Genomic DNA, 21,843 nt, shown 5'->3' with positions numbered 1-21,843 from the left:
TTTTTAGTAAGAAGGAGAGACTTAGGAAAGGCTTTGAGTAGGTGTAAAGGGTTTTTCTGAGACTTTTTGAATGATGGCCTATGCTCAGTATAGGCCCTCAATTCCTCATTAAAGGGGTACTCCGCCCCTAGACACCTTATCCCCTATCCAAAGGATAGGGGATAAGATGTCAGATCGCCGCGGTCCCGCTGCCGGGGAGCCCTGGGATCCCCGTTGCGGCCCTGCGCTATCATTACAGCACAGAGCGAGTTCGCTCTGCACGTAATGACAGGCAGTACAGGGGCCGGAGCATCGTTACGTCACGGCTCCGCCCCTCGTGAAGTCACGGCCCGCCCTTTCAATACAAGTCTATGGGAGGGGGCGTGGCGGTCGTCACGCCCCCTGCCATAGACTTTCATTAAGGGAATGGGCCGTGATGTCACGAGGGGCGGAGCCATAATGTAACGCTGCTCCGTCCCCCATATTGGCCGTCATTACGCACAGAGCGAACTCGCTCTGTGCAGTAATGACAGCGCGGTGCCGCAGCGGGGATCCCAGGGCTCCCCAGCAGTGGGACCGCGGGGATCTGACATCTTATCCCCTATCCTCTGGATAGGGGATAAGATGTCTAGGTGCGGAGTACCCCTTTAATGGGGGCTCAACACCTGGTGCCCATGCTGATCAGATGTTCACCCATGGTGCCTGCATACACAGTAAAAAGCAGAAACAGACCGCTCGGTACATTGTGTAGTGTATGTGCTGTGCTACGGCAGCTCAACTACCACTGAATTGAATGAGAGCTGTTCTGCAGTAACCCAGCCAGGCCACTACACAATGTGTGGAGCTGTCAGCTTTTGTCTATTTTTACTGTGTTGGCAGGCACTACAGGTCTGGCAAACAGCTGATCAGCAGGGGCGTCATGGGTTGAGCCCCCACCAATGAGACCATCCATCAAAAACACTTTAATAAATAGCTAACTCATTGTATAGTGAATAGTTTTTATACTCATATATTTGTTGTGTATCAAGATTTCTGCTTATAGGTACTGAATAGGATACAAATATTGTTTACTTCAAGAGGATAAAAATTTGACCTTGTCTTGTGATTATTATTTAACTTGTTGAAAGACACAACTGTAATGAAATTGCACTGCAACACAATTGTGCGTCCATTTTATGACCAAGGACAGATTCTCACACTCGAGTGGTAAACAATAAAGGTTATATTGTACTGACAGCAAGCAGAAATATTGAAGATGAAAAATTGATGTACAAAGAAGACAGATTTAAAATGCCATATATTTTTACCATGCAATGAAGACACTGTATTCGCTGAAGCTGGAAACCCTCTTTAATGGGAACCAGTCATTCTTGCTATGCTGTAGTCTCTAAGGGCAAAATAATGTAGCGAGAGGCACAATGTTTTCAGTGGTCTGTCGCTTATGTGCTAATGTTATGAGGGATGAGTCCCAATTATTCATGAGCTGCTGCTCCCTACACAGGACTGGAACATTGGTCACAGGACTGGAGGACTGAGTCCAAGAAGGGTAGAGGAGCTGGAACCAGATATACAGAGAACAGAAAAGAAGCTTTCACTGGAAGATAGTATGGTCAGGGTCAAAGGACAAGCCACGAAGGGGACAAGGTGACCAGGAACAGTGTCTCACAGGGTTAAAAAGAGGCGATAGTGTCAAGCAGCAGTCCAGGGTTGGAACTAGATTTCAAGAAGAACCAGGCAATGTTAACACTGTTTTTAGTAAGCAGGATTCATGTGTTACAAACACTGCTGTCCCAATCATGAGAGCACTACAGCCCTTCATCGGGTCATCATCGGGGGTGCACAGAGTTGGATCCCCACCCATCCTGAAGATAAACCATGAATAATAAAAATGTGAAAATCTCCTGAAATGTTATACTATATGTAACATTGACTGTGGTGGACCAAGTTTTATGTAAAAGAAAAATGTAGCCTAAAATAACAAGATTAAAGGAGATGTCCGGTGCTCACTTTTTTTCTATTATCCGTTCCGGGCTGAAAAATAAAAGAAAACAAATTTTCTCTTACCTGCCTAGGCTCCCCCGGTGCTTCAGTACAGGTGTTCGGTCCCCGGGCTGTATTCTTCTTACTTCCTGTTAGCCCGGCACGTCACACGGAGCTTCAGCCTATCACCGGTCGCAGCGATGTCCCACCTCGGCCAGTGATAGGCTGAAGCTCCGTGTGACGTACCAGGCTAACAGGAAGTAAGAAGAATACAGCCCGGGGACCGAACACCTGTACCGGAGCACCGGGGGGGGGGGGGGGGGGGGGGGCGTAGGCAGGCAAGAGAAAGCTTATTTTCTTTTTTTTTTTTGCAGCCCGGAACGGATACAATAAGAATAGTGAGCACCGGACATGTCCTTTAAGTATTAATCTTATAGTGACTACTGTATAGTTAAAGGGGTACTCTAGTGGAAAACCCTTATTTTTATTTTTTAAATCAACTGGTGCCAGAAAGTTAAACAAATTTGTAATTTACTTCTATTTCAAAATCTTAATCCTTCCAGTACTTATCAGCTACTGTATACTACAGAGGAAGCTCTTTTCTTTCTAAATTCACTTTCTGGCTGACCACAGTGCTCTCTGCTGACACCTCTGTCCATGTTAGGACCTGTCCAGAGCAGGAGAGGTTTGCTTAGGGGATTTGCTTGCACTGTGGACAGTTCCTGACATGGACAGAGGTGTCAGCAGAGAGCACTGTGATCAGACTAAAAATAATTCCAGAAAGCAATACAACTTCCTTTGTAGTATACAGCAGCTGATAGGTACTAGAAGGATTGCAATTTTTAATTAGAAGTAATTTACAAATCTGTTTAACTTTCTGGCACCAGTTGATTAAAATAATTTTTTTCCCCCTATACGGTTCTATAAGGTTCTTTATAGACCCTGATCTTAAAATGTAACCTTATTGTACGCAGAGTTTAGGCAGAGTATTCACTGACAATTTTCTTTTTCCTAAATACCTTCAAAAGGCACTCAGATGTACATCAAAGGTTTTGTAATATGTGGCATAATAACAGACATTTATGGATGTCTACACATTGTATAGACCTATAGGAAGCTTTTTTTAGTTGCATCACTAAATAAGCTGAATGTATCAGAAGTTATGAGAAAATGGATAAAACAAAGTAAATGCACTATAGAAAGTATATACAAAAGTGAAATCTTCTATCCATCAAAAATATAGTAAGTTCTAAATGTAATCTGATATATAATAGCTAAGTTTAATGTAAGTTTGTAAGTAAATGTAAGTTTATTCTGATATATACTATAATATCTCTCTAAAGAGCTAGAAGAACACAAACACCAACCCCTTCTAATTTCTTTGGGTGATTCTTATGTTTGCAGTGCTCTTTTAGAAGGTTCTTAACCTAAAATATCTGAATAATAATGCAAAATGTCATTGGTAGCAACTTTAAAGTGTACCTGTCAGATCCCACAAAAAACTAAACTGTTATATGTTACTCAGTACCTCATCCTGATTATGTACATTTTTATTTATCTATCAACCATATTTCACAAAAAAATAGCATATTATAGCTGCTCAATGTCTTTTTCATCTATCCAAAGGTAGGGGGCATGTCCCTCTCTTGCCTGCACTGTGCATGACTCCTCCCCTCCCTCACTCTGCTGACTCACTGCTCTGAAGCCTGGCAGCCCTGCTCCGTAACCCTTTCCTCTCTGGTTTTATGCTGTACAAACACACACACACACAATGATTATCGGAGATTGCCTGTACTCTGCCAAAGACAATAAGGTGAGTGTATAAATGACATCTTCCTAAATTACTGCAAAGGTTTAGTGCTAAAAGTGTTTTTTTATGCATACTTTTTATATATTTTCTCTTTTTAATTTGTGTGTCATCCTTTGCCAGTCCTGTAATGCTGGGACTTGTAGTTTTGGAATAGTTGGAGGTACACTGTTTGATAACTCTTTTTTGCAGCAGTATTGCCTTCAGCTGTGTGCCTATACTTGTGCAAAACTACAACTCTCAGCATGCCCAGACATCATTTGACTGTCCAGGCATGCTTGAAGTTGTAGCTTTGCAACAGCTGGAGGCACCTGATGGGTAAAACACTGTTACAGCAGTATTGCCGCAAGCTATATTCCTCCTGCAGCCTTGTTATTCAACCATCTCTTGTCCATTACCCTTTGACACGTTCATGCTGCTGTGGGACTCATCAGTGTCCCAGGAGGTCTGGGGACCCCTAGTGGTGGGATATTCAAAGGCAGATTTCTTTAATAAAATGTTAAAACTTTTGTTTTTATATCAGACAGTGCCCATTCAAAGATGTTGTTTATATACTTTTACAACCTTTTCTTTTAACCCCCCCCCCCCCCCCCTTCCTCAGACACTGTTCCTAAAATACAAGGGCTTGAAAATACAGCACTTTGGATATAGGAGAAGATGCCTAGCGACAGATTATCCCTTTTAAGAGTTATTCCAGTATTTTTATTCTTCAGCCTTTAAGCCCATGATGCCAAGTTATAATACTGTGTAATATTTCTCTATTATGTCCGTGCTCTGCTTTGATTTGTTTCCATGCTCGGGACATCCAAACGTGCTGTAGTGCACTAAAAAGTCTTTTTATTTTATTGTTTCTCTGACCCAAGTCTCCAGGGTTGTGGTAATGCTGCAGTAGGTGGGTCGAAGGGATTTACTGAAGTAATGTTATCCACCCACCCATTGCAGTATAGCCACGCCCCCAAAGACCATGAAACCTATGACATATTGTCTCTGGCTGCATGGAATGCTGGGAAAGGTCAGAGACAATAGTAAAATAAAAATACTTGTACTGCAGCCCTTTAGGGTGTCGGTCCTATGCATAGAGGTACATGAAGCGTACTACACAGTATTATTACTTGGTATCATTGGCTTAAAAGCTAAAGGAAAAAAATCATGTAATATCCCCTTAACTAGATGTACCGTATATACTCGAGTATAAGCCGAGCTTATACTCGAGTGAACTCTCCGCCTGTCAATCCCTTCTCAGTGGTTTTCAACCTGTGGAAGTTGTAGTTTTGAAACATCTGGGAGTTGTAGTTTTGAAACATCTGGAGGTCCGCAGGTTGAAGACCACTGCGGCCTTTGTCATCATCCAGACCCCCCCCCCTTTAGTTTTCTACTCACCCCGGACTAGTGACTTTGCCGTCCCTGTGCGTCGTCGTCATGGCAACGTCACTAGTCTGGGGCCGGGCCTGGAGCGGAGAAGAGGGCCCCCCGGTGAAGATGGACAGCCAAGAACAACTAACCCTCCCCACCGGACAGTCCCTGCAGCATAAATGGCCCGGACCAGCTCACCCTGAGTAGAAAACTAAAGGGGGGTCTGGATGATGACGAAGGACGCAGTGGTCTTCAACCTGCGGACCTCCAGATGTTTCAAAACTACAACTCCTAGCATGCCCGGACAGCCGATGATGAAGGGGGGGGATGATGATGAGGGGGATGATGACAGGGGTGTTAATGACGGGGGTCTGGATGATGACGGGGGGGGGGGGATGATGTATTTCCCACCCTAGGCTTATAGTTGAATCAATAACTTTTCCTGGGTTTTTGGGGTGAAATTAGGGGCCTTGGCTTATATTCGGGTCGGCTTATACTCGAGTATATACGGTACCACTGATAAAAAAAATATCTTCCTGGTCCCCACAGCAGTAAACATTTTAGCCATGGATGTGATGTTCCATTTAGTGACTCTGTGGCCTAGTCATGTGCCTGTAGTGGCTAATGGGCACAGCATGGTAGCTACTGGACTTCACATTGGAATGGCATGTACTAGAAATTACTTTATTGTAAAAAAAATCTGCATGAGTATGTACATAAAAACATTTAGCATAACAAATTTAATTACAATTGAAAACAAATAATATATATATATATATATATATATATATATATATATATATATATTTATATTTATTATTGTTATTTGAACATAAAACTGCCTCTGTGTTAGTGCCACAAAGAAATGGTTTGCTCCAAATTAAAACACAAGGATGAATACTGAAGCCTGGAATGAAATATTCAGCTTTTCATCTTCTCTACATTAAGAGGAGGTTATAAAGGCAACCATTAAAACTTCTTCCTGCTCTGTTTTTGTAGAGCTGTGAACACAAGAAAAATCTAAAATGATAGTTTGCATAATCATCTGCAGTAATATTTTAGAGCCAAAGCGTGCTGTAAGATTGACTCACTTGTTATTAGCCCCATATACAATAATAACAGAACAGAGGAAGATAATGACTTTATATTTTGCAGAATATTTGCAATTTAATATAAACAATAGAGATACTTTTAGTACATTACTCTTCAACAGAAACAATGGTTCTGTACTTGAATAACAAAACTTATGTGTGCTCATGAATGTTCACTGTAAACTGCAAAGAATTACACTCGATAAAAGCAGAAAATGTACCGTATATACTCGAGTATAATCCGACCCGTATATAAGCCGATGCCCCTAATTTCCCCCCAAAAACCCAGGAAAAGTTATTGACTCGACTATAAGCCTAGGGTGGGAAATACATCATCCCCCCCATGTCATCATCCCCCCTGTCATCATCCAGACCCCCGTCATTAACACCCCATCATCATCACCCTGTCATCATCCCCCTCGTCATCATCCCCCCCTTCATCATCCCCCCTGTCATTATCCAGACCCCGGTCATTAACACCCCCATCATCATCACCCTGTCATCATCCCCCTCGTCATCATCCCCCCCTTCATCATCACCGCCTGTCAATCCCTTCATCAGTGGTCTTCAACCTGAGGACCTCCAGATGTTGCAAAACTATAACTCCCAGCATGCTCGGAAAGCCATCGGCAGTGATATCGGTCATCTTCTGCTCTGGTCTGCTCGATCTCAGACCAGAGCAGAAGACCTGTGGAAGGCAGCGGAGGCAGGTGAGGGGACCTCCGTACGTCGTTCAGGATGATTGGATTTCCACGGCAATGCTGAGGGCGATCCGATCATCCATATTTCTGACCGCACTGCCGCAGATGCCGTGATCTGTATTGATCATGGCATCTGAGGGGTTAATGGCAGACATTTGCGTGATTGCGGATGCTGACCATTACCGGCAGGTCCCTGGCTACAATAAATGCTTAGTAGATCCAGATGTTTCTTTTGATTGGAAACAACATCCCAAAGGAATCTTTCCATTGGGGGAAATGTAGCCTTGCAATGTATGGGGACATCATAATGTGTTTTTAATATGTATGAATAAAGAACTATTTGGAAGGCAGATGAAATACTCCTACACACCAGAGAGCTGTGTGCTGGCTTTAGCTAGAATGAATCTTCCTTCCTCTTAGAAGGGTATTTTAATTGAAAAGCTCACAGACTAGAAGGAGTGATATACTATGTGGGGTTCCTGCCTAAATATTACCAAGACATGGGCAAACCTATTTATGGACGTACTTTTACTGTAATCAATTCCTGTGGTACAAACTGGGCTGCATCTTCCCCCCCCCCCCCCCCCCCCCCACACTTTACCAGCCCAGCGCTGCGCTGTCCCCCACATAATCATATGTGACCCGCGAGCGCTGCTTTCCCCCCCAAAATAATTATCAGCCGCTGCGCTGTACTGTACTATCCTGTGCCCGGGCTGCAAAAATAAACAAAATAAACTTTAACTCACCTTCCTACGTTCCCCCGTTACCGGCCTCGCGGTCTAGCGATGCGAGCCTCATGCTGCTTCCTGGGATGGGAACGTCACAGAGCCGTCAGCCTATCACCGGCTGCAGCGATGTCCCGCCTCAGCCGGTGATAGGCTGAGCACACTGTCATGTGAGAAGCCGGCCGGCCGAGGCGGGACATCATTGCGGCCGGTGATAGGCTGACGGCTCTGTGACGTTCCCATCCCCATGAAGCAGCAAGAGCAGCGGAGGGATCATAGGCAGGTGAGTTAAAGTTTATTTTGTTTATTTTTGAAGCCCGGGCACAGGATAGTACAGTACAGCGCAGCGGCTGTTAATTATTCTGGGGGGGGGGGGAGAGAAGCAGTGCTCGCGGGTCACATATGATTAGTCCTCCGATGTGAGGGATAGCACAGCACTGTGCTGATAAACCGGGGGGGGGGGGGGGAGCAGAACTGCGCCTGCGGCTGATAATTCGTTAATTCGAGAGGGGGGTGGGGGGTGGACCAACCGGTATTGCGGTATAGGAAAAATTCATATTGTGCAGGATAAAATGTCAGTATTCGGTATGAACACTAACTGCAGGCATGGCTACAACTTGGAAATCCTCCATGATATTATAGGAGGCATTGCGAGAAATTTTTGGACAATAATCTAGCAACCAATGCTCCTTGTGTGAATCTATGGCAGTCAGGGAAGATACAAACTGATATAATATGTTGTAAATAAAAGGGGCTTGGGAAAAGCTGTGTGGAATGATATTTCATAGAGAGGGGAGTAGCTAAAACATTTTTAACGGGTTGTTTCAGATAGAGAACATGATAAACTATGAGGAAGATTAATGGGGTACTCCGGTGGAAGACTTTTTTTTTTCTTTTTTAAATCAAAGAAATTCTGGTGCCAGAAAGTTAAACAGATTTATAAATTACTTCTATTAAAATGTTTTAATCCTTCTAGTACTTATTAGCTGCTGAATACGACAGAGGAAATGATTTTCTTTTTGGAACACAGAGCTCTCTGCTGACATCATGACCACAGTGCTCTCTGCTAACATCTCTGTCCATTTTAGGAACTGTCCAGAGCAGCATATGTTTGCTATGAGGATTTTCTTCTACTCTGGACAATTCTTAAAATGGACAGAGGTGTCAGCAGAGAGCACTGTGGTCATGATGTAAGCAGAGAGCTCTGTGTTCCAAAAAGAAAATCATTTCCTCTGTAGTATTCAGCAGCTAATCAGTAGTAATTTAGCAGTAAGTACCAGAAGGTTTAAGATTTTTAATAGTAGTAATTTACAAATCTCAAGGAAAAATTATGTTTGTGTATCGGCGCACATAAAAGGAACACACATATGGGAACAAACTTACTAATGCAGTTGGTTTATTAGCATCTGTATGAGATAAGAAGATTCTGAGGAGTGAGCTGGTGTTGGTTTCGTTCACTAGGCAGAGAAATTAAAGGAACGGCTTTTAAGTAAATAATCCAGATACTGTATCTATGTCATAGAATTGTATCGATTTTGTACTGTTAAATACTGTAGCAGAAAGACTTACTTTTATCTTGTTGGAGTTGAGCTATGATGAAGATAGGTGCCGACCCCCCGCCTCAATGATCGTAGTTGGCGGAAAACTTCTGTCTCACTCACTGTGGTCTGAAAGCCGGTTTGCATAGATTGATCCACGGAGCGTTGTTTGTCCTGAGTTGCGGTGAAGGATACCAGTGTGCACGATACAATCCACGTAGCGTTGTTCGTCCAAAGGTATAGTGTGGGTACTGAACACAGTCCTTCCAGGAGCCCCCAGAGAGACAGTATGACAGGCAGTCCAGGCGAACAGCGGGTGAAGGCGCCGGGAGATCTGCTCCGGTCATGAGCGTCTCACCGGTGCGACCACGCTGTGATAGTTTGCAAGGAGATCTGATTACTGAACGTGACGTCACGATTGCAGCTACAGCAAGGCGCAGGAGCCAAAGAATCATCAGACTCAGGACAAACAACGCTCCGTGGATCAATCTATGCAAACCGGCTTTCAGACCACAGTGAGTGAGACAGAAGTTTTCCGCCAACTACGATCATTAAGGCGGGGGGGTCGGCACCTATCTTCATCATAGCTCAACTCCAACAAGATAAAAGTAAGTCTTTCTGCTACAGTATTTAACAGTACAAAATCGATACAATTCTATGACATAGATACAGTATCTGGATTATTTACTTAAAAGCCGTTCCTTTAATTTCTCTGCCTAGTGAACGAAACCAACACCAGCTCACTCCTCAAAATCTTCTTATCTCATACAGATGCTAATAAACCAACTGCATTAGTAAGTTTGTTCCCATATGTGTGTTCCTTTTATGTGCGCCGATACACAAACATAATTTATCCTTGAGCTTATTCCTTTTATTTGGGCCCCAGCCAGGACCCTTATTGTTGTATCTTGGCTGCCTAAAAGGGAACCATCCCTGCACCAGTGATTATATACTACATATAATTTACAAATCTGTTTAACTTTCTGGCACCAGTTGATTTAAAAAAAAAAGTTTTCCAGTTTTCCAAAAGTTTTCCAGTACCTCTTTAAAGGGGTTGTGCGCTGCCCTAATTTTCGGAGCTCAGCTCACAGCGTCCGGAAGTTCATTACTCCGAACGCTGTGTGCGGGCTTCCATGTTCGCGCCCGGCCCCTCGTGATGTCTTGCCCGCCCCCTCGTGACGTCACGCCCGCCCCCTCTACCAAAGTCTATGGGAAGGGGGCGTGACAGCGGTTGCGCCCCCTTCCCATAGACTTTCGTTGAGGGGGCGGGTGAGACGTCACGAGGGGGCGGGCGAGGGGCCGGGCGTGACGTCAGGGCAGCGCACAACCCCTTTAATGGTAATCTGCATAAGGAAGGTTTTCATTTTTATATTCCTGGCATTCCCCTCACTTTAGGGTTGCTTTAATTATACTTGTGTAATAGAAATAGGAGATAATGTTTGAATTTTACTATGTTATTCTGAAGTTTTGTTTTTTTTTTAATAGGAAAAATCTGTCCAACCGGTGTGCTATTCTAATCTGTCTCTCAATATATTAAAGGAGGTAAGGAGAAGAGAACAGATAAAGGGAAGAGAGGTTACATAAGTGCCCTCTATAAGCATATTTCTTATTGTCTCTTCTCCCTGTGTATACAGAGGTGGTTTGTCCAATAAACATTATTTACTACTTTTATTATATCACCTACTGAAGGAATATATTTCTAAACGGTAGAGAGAAACTATCAGTGAGTATGGCACCTAAGGCACAAAAGGAACTCAGGCGGAGTAGCCAATGCGGGAGAATCCCCTACGGCAACCCGAATTGAAAAATATTGGAAATCCCTAGTGATACCCTCTAAAACCCGGGGGCAGAAACAACAGGGGGCTCTAAGTACGGAGATGAACATGGGATCAATATTTGCGTCTTAGGAAAAGAGGATATGTGGGAGGTGGGGCCGGGAGAGTATATGCAACAAGTACTTAACCCCTTAAGGACCAAGCGTTTTTCAGTTTTTGCACTTAACTTTTAAAAATCAGAACCATTCAATTTTGCACCTATAAAACCATATGAGGGCTTTTTTTTTTGCGCCACCAATTCTACTTTGTAGAGACATCACTCATTTTACCAAAAAATCTACAGCAAAACGGAAAAAAAAAATCATTGTACGACAGAATTGAAGAAAAAACACCATATATTCGGGGGGCTTCCGTTTCTATGCAGTGTATTTTTGTGTAAAAATTGTGTAAAAAAGTGTAAAAATGACACTTTATCTTTATTCTGTAGGCCCATACGATTAAAATGATACCCTACTTATATAGGTTTGATTTTGTCATACTTATGGAAAAAATCATAACTACATGCAGGAAAATTTATACAAAAAAAACTTTTTTTGTTTTTACACTTTTAGTCCCCTTAGGGGACTTTTAGGAGGAATCATTTGATTCCTCATACAGATCAATGTGGTTCCATAAAACCACACTGATCTGTGTGCTCTGTGCTCGATTGATAAAGCCTGGTCCTGCCAGGCTTTATCATTCTCAGTAGAGATGAGCGAAGTTACAGTAATTCGATTCATCATGAACCTCGCAGTCTCCTAGGACTGTATCCACCTTTTCCAGCCCACCGGAGCACCTGAAAGCTGAACTAATTTATGCAGGAAAAGTCAGCAACTGCCGAGCCGAGAAGTTTTTGCCACATGGACTAACTTTAACTTCGCTCATCTCCCTCAGGCTACCTCAGCAGTGGATTCCCCCCCCCCCCCCACACACATCTACGATCGCGCTGCAGGGAACGAGGGTACTGAACAGGTTAAGAGATCTGGTAAATAAACTAGGTCAAGTGAGGGGAGGGAGGGGAGGGGGTACCGCTCAGAGGAAGGTGTTTTTTATTTATTTTTTGCTTTTTGAGATGTAAATGACTCTGAAAATTGTAATGTGGAATATAAGGGGGGTGGGAGATAATTAAACAGAATAGCAGTTTTTGACCAAATCAATCGCCATTTGCCAGCAGTTGTAGCCCTATTAGAGACGCATCTTACATCCAACAATAGTTATAAGGCTCATAAGAAATGGGCCAACTATACATACCACTCTACATACTCCACATATTCAGCAGGGGGGTCCATTTACATACACCACTCAATATCATTTATTGTTAAAGAAACCAAGATAGATGAAATTGGAAGGTACATTTTTTTATATGGGTTCTTTACAACAAGGGAATTTATACTTGCCTTTGTTAACATTCCTCCACCTTTTTCCCTCCAGGTGCTGCGGCGGCTATGCAGCTTTTAACTCTTTGATGGAGGAGTGTAGGGACAGAGCTGCACAGCCAACCCATAGAGTTGGGGCGAACTCACAACTCGCAAAATTAGTAGAGGTTATGGGATGGGTGGGTATTTGGAGGTTACTGTACAGGGAAAAAGTGGCATTTTCCTGTTACAGTGCCTCATATAAGATGGCCTCTCGCATTGACATTTGTTTCTGTAACCAAGTTGCCACCTCTTGGTTTAAAAAAATGTCCTGGTTTAAATCTATTTCATATCACTGCCCAGTTCCGGTTGTTATGGGATGGGAATCTGATGAGGAGATAGTAAGGAAACAAATAAGAATTAATCCACATTGGTTGAGCCTGATTGACAAGGATGAATATATAAAATCAGAAATATTCATGTTCTGGGAGATAAATAGAGGAACAACCAATACCCAAACAGTGTGGGATGCCCTTAAGGCATTTAAAAGGGGGATACTGTTTAAAGAGATCTTCTGGGAAAAAAAAGTTTAAAAAACGGGAAGCTGATTTTAAACTTAGAACTACTACAGCAGAAGAGGAATATGCAAATAACCCTGGGCTGATATCATATGATATAATGAAAGAAAAACAAAAAGAACTATCTGATTTTATAAATGAAAAATCTCATAATATTCAAATTTTTAGAGGACAAAATAATTATATAGAAGGGGGGAAAGCAACAAAAATGATGGCCCAGATTATTAAAAACAATAGCAGTGGACACATAGAAAAAATGAAGTTAGAAAATGGACAAGTTACAAATGACCCCAAATCGATTAGCGAACACTTTGTAAAGTTTTTCTCTGATCTTTATATAACTGGACTGCTATTTTGAAAAGGTAAAAATGCCCAAAATGACTCCGCAATAGAGGGATGTAATAGATTACCCCATAACAAGAGAGGAACTGGCGGAAGCAATAAAAACAGCACCCTGTAACTCGACCCCAGACCCAGATGGTTTGGCATTTGGGTTTTATAAAAGATTTTCTGCAACACTAATTCCAATCATGTGGGAATTTGTGGAGGTGGCAAGCAATTCTGGTGTATTGCCAAGTTCGATGTTGGAGGCTAATTTAATGTTAATTCCAAAAAAGGGAAAAGACGATGGCAGAGGCCTATAGACCCATTTCTCTCATAAACTCAGATGCTAAACTAATAGCAAAAATTCTGTTTCAGAGATTATTAGGAGGTATACAGGGACTGATAGGAGGGGATCAGATGGGTTTATACCGAATAGAACAATAGTTGATAATATTGATAGAGTCTTTGCAGAGCTTCAGGTAGATGACGGAAAATCCCGTTCCATCCTGTCATTAGACGCAGTTAAAGCGTTTGACACGGTGGAGTGGGAGTTTCTTTGGGGGGACTCGGCCTTAATTATATACATTTGATAAAACTCTTCTATAATAAACCCAGAACAAGAATCCTGATAGATGGGAAACCCTCGGTCTCATTCGAACTCTCAAGAGGTACATGACAGGGGTGTCCTCTTCCCCCCTGCTGTTTTCCCCTCTATATAGAACCTCTGGCAAGGGTCATTCGAGAAGAGAAGGAGATAAAGGGTTTTGGCGTAAAGGGAGAGTTGGACAAGATTGCTCTCTAGGCAGATGACATCTTGCTCTTTATTAAATACCCAAAAGTAGGAGTACCAAAAGTTATGTCAATAGTTGAGAAGTTTGGTGAAGTGCCAGGACTACAAATCAATTGGTACAAATCATTCAATTTACCATGGATATGGGTGCGAAAATAGATGATCTCTCCTTTACTACCATTTCTGAGGGTGAAAGTTTACGGTATTTCGGGATTCAAATTTCAAATAACCCTAGAAATTTTGCTAAAGAAAATCTAAATCCATTATTGAATTTCTTGTAAAAAAGAAATTTGAGATATGGGCGAAACTGCCGTTGGCTTAGGAAAATGTTAAATATAAAAGGTGGTTTGAAATTCACACTACTTTGGCACAATAGAAATATAAGAGAGTTTGGGGGGACTGGGCAAGAAGTATTTTGGGAAAGAAGGGGAGTAAATTTGTGGAGGTGGCAAGCAATTCTGGTATATTGTCAAGTTCGATGTTGGAGGCTAATTTAATATTAATTCCAAAAAAGGGAAAAGACTCTACGATGGCAGAGGCCTATAGACCCATTTCTCTCATATTTGAGATATGGGCGCAACTGCCGTTGGCTTAGGAAAATGTTAAATATAAAAGGTAGTTTGAAATTCACACTACTTTGGCACAATAGAAATTTAAGGGAGTTTGGGGGGACTGGGCAAGAAGTATTTTGGGAAAGAAGGGGAGTAAATCTGATTCAACATATATATAATAAGACAGAATTAAAAAGCTTTGAAGTAATACAGAGGGGATTTCAATTGGGGGAAACACACTTTTTGGTATATTCAATTAAAAGCAGCAGATTTCACAACTAGGGACAGAAAAATTGGTTGAGATTAGAAGAGGATGAGTTTATAGAATGGTTATATAGAGACAGAAATGAAAATATTAGGTTGAAAATATATAATACTCTTCGTCAAAAAAAAAGGGGAAGGGGAAAAAATACAGAGCAAATGGGAACGTGGGTGGATATGCCTTGAAAAAGAAAAATGGGACATATCCATTAGAAATGTCAGACGACTCTCTATAAATACAAACTTTAAAATCATACAATTTAAGTGTTTACATAATATATATATATATATATATATATATATATATATATATATCGCCTAAGATTATAAAAAGGATGGGTTACAGAGACAACACAAAGTGCCCAGGTTGTGGAATAGAAGAGGCGGACTTTTACCATATTATTTGGGACTGTGACGTTGTGTATAGGTTTTGACAAAAATATTTGAATGTATAAAAGGAAAAAATAGTATCCAGGATGCTCTTGCAACGACTTTCTCCCAAGTTGTACTGGGGACTGAGGAAGAAGGTGGAAGTAGAGGGGAATTAATTCCCAGACTATTACTCTGTGCCAAAAATATTATATTCAGAATATGGCAGAATATATGAGATAGTATGCCAAAGTATTGAGATTGGAAGATATTAGAAAATATGAGTTGATCAATGCCAAAAAAACTAAGAAAGGGTTAGAGAAATTTCAAAGCATATGGAAACCTTGGGAAACGTAGGAAGGGGGTCAGAACATTATATCTTTCATTGTTGTGTTTTTTTTTTCCTCTGAGACGGCTGAGGGGAGGGAGAAGGGTGGTGGGAGATAGGGTTAAAATAAAATAAGATGTATTTTGGTGGAAATGTATTTTATGTAACCATTTTTGATAAAAATAAAAGTTTAACCAAAAAAAAAAATATATATATATATATATATGATAATTTGACATAGTCAGCAGTGCTTGATGCCAGGCTACTATTGAAATATGCTAATGCCTAAGACATTAGTAATGTGACATCACTAGGCATAGAAAAGTTTGTATCATAAAGGAAAGTTGAATCGATGAACTCAGCCATCACAGACATCTCTCATATATTACTAAATATTAGGATCCACGTCTCAAATGCAGCTTCTTCAAATCAATACGTTTCCAGGAAGTAATATTGAATCATTTGGCCCGGCAATGTTAGAAATCCAAGAGATGTCAGCTATGATATCCCTGTGTAAGTGTTTGAAGAACAATGGACTGACAGGGACCAATATAATTCCTTCTGCTCCCGGAATTGAGAAAGGTCAAGCGAGCAGGCCTGATGATAGACTGCTATGAGCCACACCATCAATCTCTTACATGGAGCAGCTTACTGCAATCATTCTGCCATACCTTCAGTCATGCGGATCTACGCAGTATACACCGCCCTGTAAACCATTATACAGTAGAAGAGTGGGGACCTGGCGCTGTTCGTGCTATTCAGAAGAGCATCCGAGTTTCAATAAACCTGTGTATGCCGTAATCTCATTAGATAGAATGCAGCCCTATACTGACAGCCGTCATCGTACATTAAATCCTATTCTGCCTCCATAAGGGATAACATTATTATTCATGCACAATGCATATCTGATGTCATCTATGATGATGGTATTAAAGGAAAGTCTCTAAAACAACAGGTAACAATTCCTTTAGCAGATTTGCAAAAAAAAGAAAAAGCTGTTAAAGGGGTACTCCGCTGCTCAACGTTTGGAACAAACACTCGTGACGTCATAGCCCCGCCCCCTCATGATGTCACCCCCCCTCAATGCAAGTCTATGGGAGGGGCGGGGCAGTCTAAGGGGTGGGACGTTATGTCATGGGGGCGGAGCTATGACGTCACGAGCTCCCGGCGCAGGCTCCAGCGTTCGGAACAGTTTGTTCCAAACGCTGAGCAGTGGAGTACCCCTTTAAGGTTGCATTAGTTGAATAGTTGCTTAACTATTTCAATGTCCACTTGACATACAAATGTAGCAGAGCTGAGATTGTTATGTACTGCTAATGCGTCATGATCACACAACAAAGATAATACAGCAGGTTTACTTGTGTTGATATAAACATTATACTATTACGATCTAAAGGACAAACTCAGCACTGCTACATCTGTATAACATTCCTTTTCTACATTATGTCTCCCACGATTAATTCATACACTATACACAATTTTATTTTACGTCCCTGCATCATTTCTTAGCATACTATCATTGCTGACGCTTCCTGATGCTTTTATTACTGACTTCCTTAAAGGGAATCTGTCACCAGGTTTATCTGAGGTCGGCATAAAATAGTGACCGAGACTCCAGTGATGAATGACTTATTTCATGTAGCAGTTTCATGAAATCAGGGATTATCTATGGCAGACCGAGCCCGCACGCACTGTGCCTACCCCTGCCCGCTGGCAACTGATTGACAGCTTTCCACCCATACACAGTACAGAACAAAAGGTGTCAAAGCAGGGTGTTCAGGGATACCCAGGACTACAGAGCAATTGCACATCTCTGACGGGACTAGTGCAATGAGATTTTATGAGATCTGCTGTATAAAATGATGTACCGTATTTTTCGCCGTATAAGACGCACTTTTTCTTTTTGGGGGGGGAAAGTTGGTGCGTCTTATACAGCGAATACACACCTATCGGCTTGGTCCCTGCGGCCATCAACGGCCGGGACCCGCGGCTAATACAGGACATCACCGATAGCGGTGATGCCCTGTATTAACCCTTCAGACGTGGTGATCAAAGCTGACCGCCGCGTCTGAAGGGAAAGTGACACTAACTCGGCTGTTCAGTCGGGCTGTTTGGTGAAACCGCGGCGGTCCCGAACAGCCAGACTGAATAGCTGGGTTAGTGCTTACAGGACACCGGGAGGGACCTTACCTGCCTCCTCGGTATCTTCTCCGTTCAGGGATCCCCTGTATGGCCGGCGCTCTCCTTCCTCGTTATCACGTCGCCGCGTACGTGCGTCGGCGTGCGTAATGACGTGATGGCGGTGACGGAGAGCGAGGATACTCGGCCGGCAGCAGAGACGTTCCGGAGCGACGGGAACACGGCGACAGCGATGGAGCGACATCCAGGGCAGCGGTGACGGGTCCAGAGCGGCGGGGACACTATTACCTCCTCCTGCAGTATTACCTCCTCCTGCAGTGGTCTTCAATCTGCGGACCTCCAGATGTTGCAAAACTACAACTCCCAGCATGCCCGGACAGCCAACGGCTGTCCGGGCATGCTGGGAGTTGTAGTTTTGCAACATCTGGAGGTCCGCAGGTTGAAGACCACTATTGGGTTCAAAATCTTTAATTTTTTAGATGATGCAACAAATTTATGGAGCGGCTTGCAACAATTTAAAGGGGTATTCCAGGCAAAAACTTTTTTTTATATATCAACTGGCTCCGGAAAGTTAAACAGATTTGTAAATTACTTCTATTAAAAAATCTTAATCCTTCCAATAGTTATTAGCTTCTGAAGTTGAGTTGTTGTTTTCTGTCTAACTGCTCTCTGATGACTCTCGTCCCGGGAGCTGTCCAGCTCCTATGGGGATATTTTCCCATCATGCAAGGGATATTCTCCCATCATGCACAGCTCCCGGGACGTGACATCATCATTGAGCAGAAAACTTCAGAAGCTAATAACTATTGGAAGGATTAAGATTTTTTTTATAGAAGTCATTTACAAATCTTTCCAGAGCCAGTTGATATATATAAAAAAAAGTTTTTCCCTGGAATACCCCTTTAAAAATACAGAGCCAATTCTAGTGAAGGAGGCCAGGCACTGCACATAGGCACCCCGCCCTCCTGCCCCTTAAATAGCTTCAATATTTTCAAGCTTTTTGTATTCGTTCTTGGAGTCATTGGTGTTTGCTGACTCGTTTTACATGTGTTTTATGAAAATAAGGTTTTGGCTGGTAATCTTTCTGGATTTTAAACACACACCAAAACTTGTCAACACACACAACAAAAATATCTTCACAAGACAGCCATATTGTGTCAAACTAGGCCCACGAGTAGTGTTTTCTCTATATTCTATCTCATTGTTTACTGGTTGGTCAGAACTCATCTGCAGTTCGGACCGGCAGCCGCATTTCCGGCCATCTTTATGTATGCAGGCATGGGGAACTTTGCACTGGATGAAAATAAAAGCGTCTTTGTACTAGTGAGCATCTTATGAGTACATTTTACAATTGGATTTATAGTTTCATAGGGGATATATCTATATTCTCCTCCTTATTAGTGAGTTTATCCATCAGTAAATGAATTAGTAATAGACTGGATTGGAGTAGGGCTGGGCGGTATGACCAAATATGTGTATCACGGTATTTTTTTAAACTTACGACGGTTCCACGGTATATAACGGTATTTTCTCACCCCCCCCCCCCAAATCATGTGACCCGGCAGCGCTGTTCTGTCCCCCCAACCCCCCCCCCCCAATCATGTGACCCGCGCGCGGTGTTCGGCTTCCCCCCCAAAAAAAAAATCATATGACCCGCCAACACTGTTCTTCTCCCCCCAATTAATGATCAGCCCAGCGGGGTACTACTCACAGATGTCAAGCACTGCCCTCCTCCTCGTTGTTGGGGGACGCTGGTGATGGAACTCACTGTACGCCAGTGGTCTCCAACCTGCGGACCTCCAGTTGTTGCAAAACTACAACTCCCAGCATGCCCGGACAGCCAACGGCTGTCCGGGCATGCTGGAAGTTGTAGTTTTGCAACAGCTGGAGGTCCACAGGTTTGAGACCACTGCTGTACGGTGTATACCTATGCCCGGGCTGCAAAAGATACAGAAAATAAACTTTTAACTCACCCACCTCGTCCGCATGCTGGGGACTGGAACGTGGACAGCCGTCAGCCTATCACCAGCCGGAGTGATGTCCCGCCCCGGCCAGTGATAGGCTGAGCCCACTGTCATGTAAGAAGCCCGGCGGCCCCCAACAAAGAGGAGGAGGGCAGTGCTTGATATATGTGAGTAGTACCCCGCTGGGCTGATCCTTAATTGGGGGGGGGGGCAGAACAGTGCTGGCAGGTAAACATAGGATCAGTTCCCCGATGTGGGGACAGCGCTGCACTAGGCTGATAATACATTCCCGAGGGGGAGGGGCCCAACCAGTATTGCGGTATGGGGGAAAATTCATATCGTGCAGCCCAAAAAATTTGGTATTCGGTATGAACCGGTATACCGCCCAGCCCTAGATTGGAGATTCTTATTTGGAAGGTGATTTGTATATCTTGAGGTATTGGTTGCATGCCTGCTGAGGAGTATATGTGATATCTGGAGACCCTCTGGAGAGTCATTATTGGATTCAGAAATACATGTTTTGTGTTGACCAATGTGCTCAATCTGCTGGCTATCATCTACTATACCTACTCCTCTCTTCTTAACATCCACTAAACTACTAATCGCTGAAGGTTATACTGGATATCTTTGAAGGAGAGACTTCAAGCAATTCGTCTAATCTATGTGTCTAATCTAGGTGAAGCATTAAGTGTACTAACCATCCTTGTGCCGCTTTAATTTTATTAACATCTGTATGTAACTTGGATGTGTAAATGTCTAATTCCCTAACCTGCCTTTTACCCTATTTGTAATCCCCTGATACTGTTATTGTATCTGAAACACGGGGAAACATGTTGGAAAGTGTGGGCCTAAGTTATATCAGGAGAATTGTTAATATATCTAGGGTTATTCCTTGTGCTTTTGTATCGCAACTGTTTATCATATTGATGTTTTTGTGATAGGGTTTTTTATGAAAATTTAATAAAAGTGACATTTTAACTAATTTTGAGTTAGGTTTCATTTGTATTTTAACCATATGCAAGATTTTGGAATTCCTTTGAATTCCAAGTCAGCAGGGCCTGTATATGCTAGAGGTCGTTTTCCTTCCATATTTGCTGTGTAAACTAAGGCAGCCATCGTGAAGCATTGACCATCCAAAGACAAGTACTGGCATTTATGTACAAAATACATACCAGGTAATAAACATGTTCGTTTGCAAAAAAAAAATTAATGTGTTAAAAAACTGTGTGAAGGAAACCTTGGACTAAACAGTCAGTGACAATGACTAAAACAAAAAGTGTAATTTATTGTGCATAAGAAGGGAAGGGATGATGAAAGTTTACATTATCACTCCTATAAATAGTAGATGAAAATGATAAATTATACACATGGATGGAGTTTTCATAAAATCCCCAATAGGAATATAAATTAACAGATAAACTCCAACCACAAGGTGCAGAAAGAAGATAATGAAGGACATCTCATGAATAAGTGACTAATTTATAGATATATATGTAAATAGAATGTATGAAAGGCATTCGTGACAATCCCTGTGCATGAGAGTAATGCGCAGGTTTATTTACAACCAGATATTGCTAATGCATGTGAACATCGCCCTAAACAATGTATGTACAGCTCTGAATAGGCTAATGACCTTGGCAGAAAGGTCTTCTATTGTAATTGGCATGTTATCCTATTTTACAGATACATTATTTAACATGCACTTGACACAGGAATGCATTTTTGCTTAAGGTCCTGACACATTTCTACCACAAATACACCCTGTGCCGCAGTTATTATCAGCTCCACAAGGGACTGCAAAGGCCTCGCTTTAATATTGCGATTAAAATGTCACAAGCAAATCCTTGAGCTGATGGGAATGCCTCGGAGCTCTGTCCTGGCAAACCAAGCACTTGTTTTATTACAGCATATCAGTCAGAACAGGAAAAGGATCTGTATTGCTGGTTTGCTTTCGCCTATTAGACAGGACACATTGCTTTAGACCCTGTGGAATTTAAAGGGGTACTCCAGTGCTAAGACATCTTATCCCCTATCCAAAGGATATGGGATAAGATGCTTGACCGCGGGGGTCCCGCACCCCGTTAGCATCAGCCCCCGGAGCGTGCTCGCTCCGGGTCTGATTACTAGCGATCACAGGGACGGAGCATAGTGACGTCACGGCTCCGCCCCCCGTGTGATGTCACGGCTCCGCCCCCT

At 42.5% G+C, this 21,843-nt stretch overlaps 1 protein-coding gene and 1 long non-coding RNA gene across 11 annotated transcripts in view; one reads left to right on the top strand and one right to left on the bottom strand.

Annotated features, from left to right (window-relative positions):
• Positions 1-21,843, bottom strand: part of NEXMIF (neurite extension and migration factor) — a 490,983-nt gene that overhangs the window by 264,381 nt on the left and 204,759 nt on the right. The window lies entirely within an intron of this gene.
• LOC130291585 (uncharacterized) lies at positions 1,505-10,894 on the top strand. Its single transcript, XR_008847971.1, has 3 exons — positions 1,505-1,623; positions 3,586-3,772; positions 10,660-10,894. It is a non-coding gene; the product is annotated as an uncharacterized LOC130291585 (long non-coding RNA).

This window comes from Hyla sarda, chromosome 9 (assembly GCF_029499605.1).
Source record: "Hyla sarda isolate aHylSar1 chromosome 9, aHylSar1.hap1, whole genome shotgun sequence".
In the NCBI taxonomy this organism is placed as follows: domain Eukaryota; kingdom Metazoa; phylum Chordata; class Amphibia; order Anura; family Hylidae; genus Hyla; species Hyla sarda.
The sequence above is the reverse complement of the archived record's forward strand: the minus strand, read 5'-3'. Positions and strand labels throughout refer to the sequence as shown.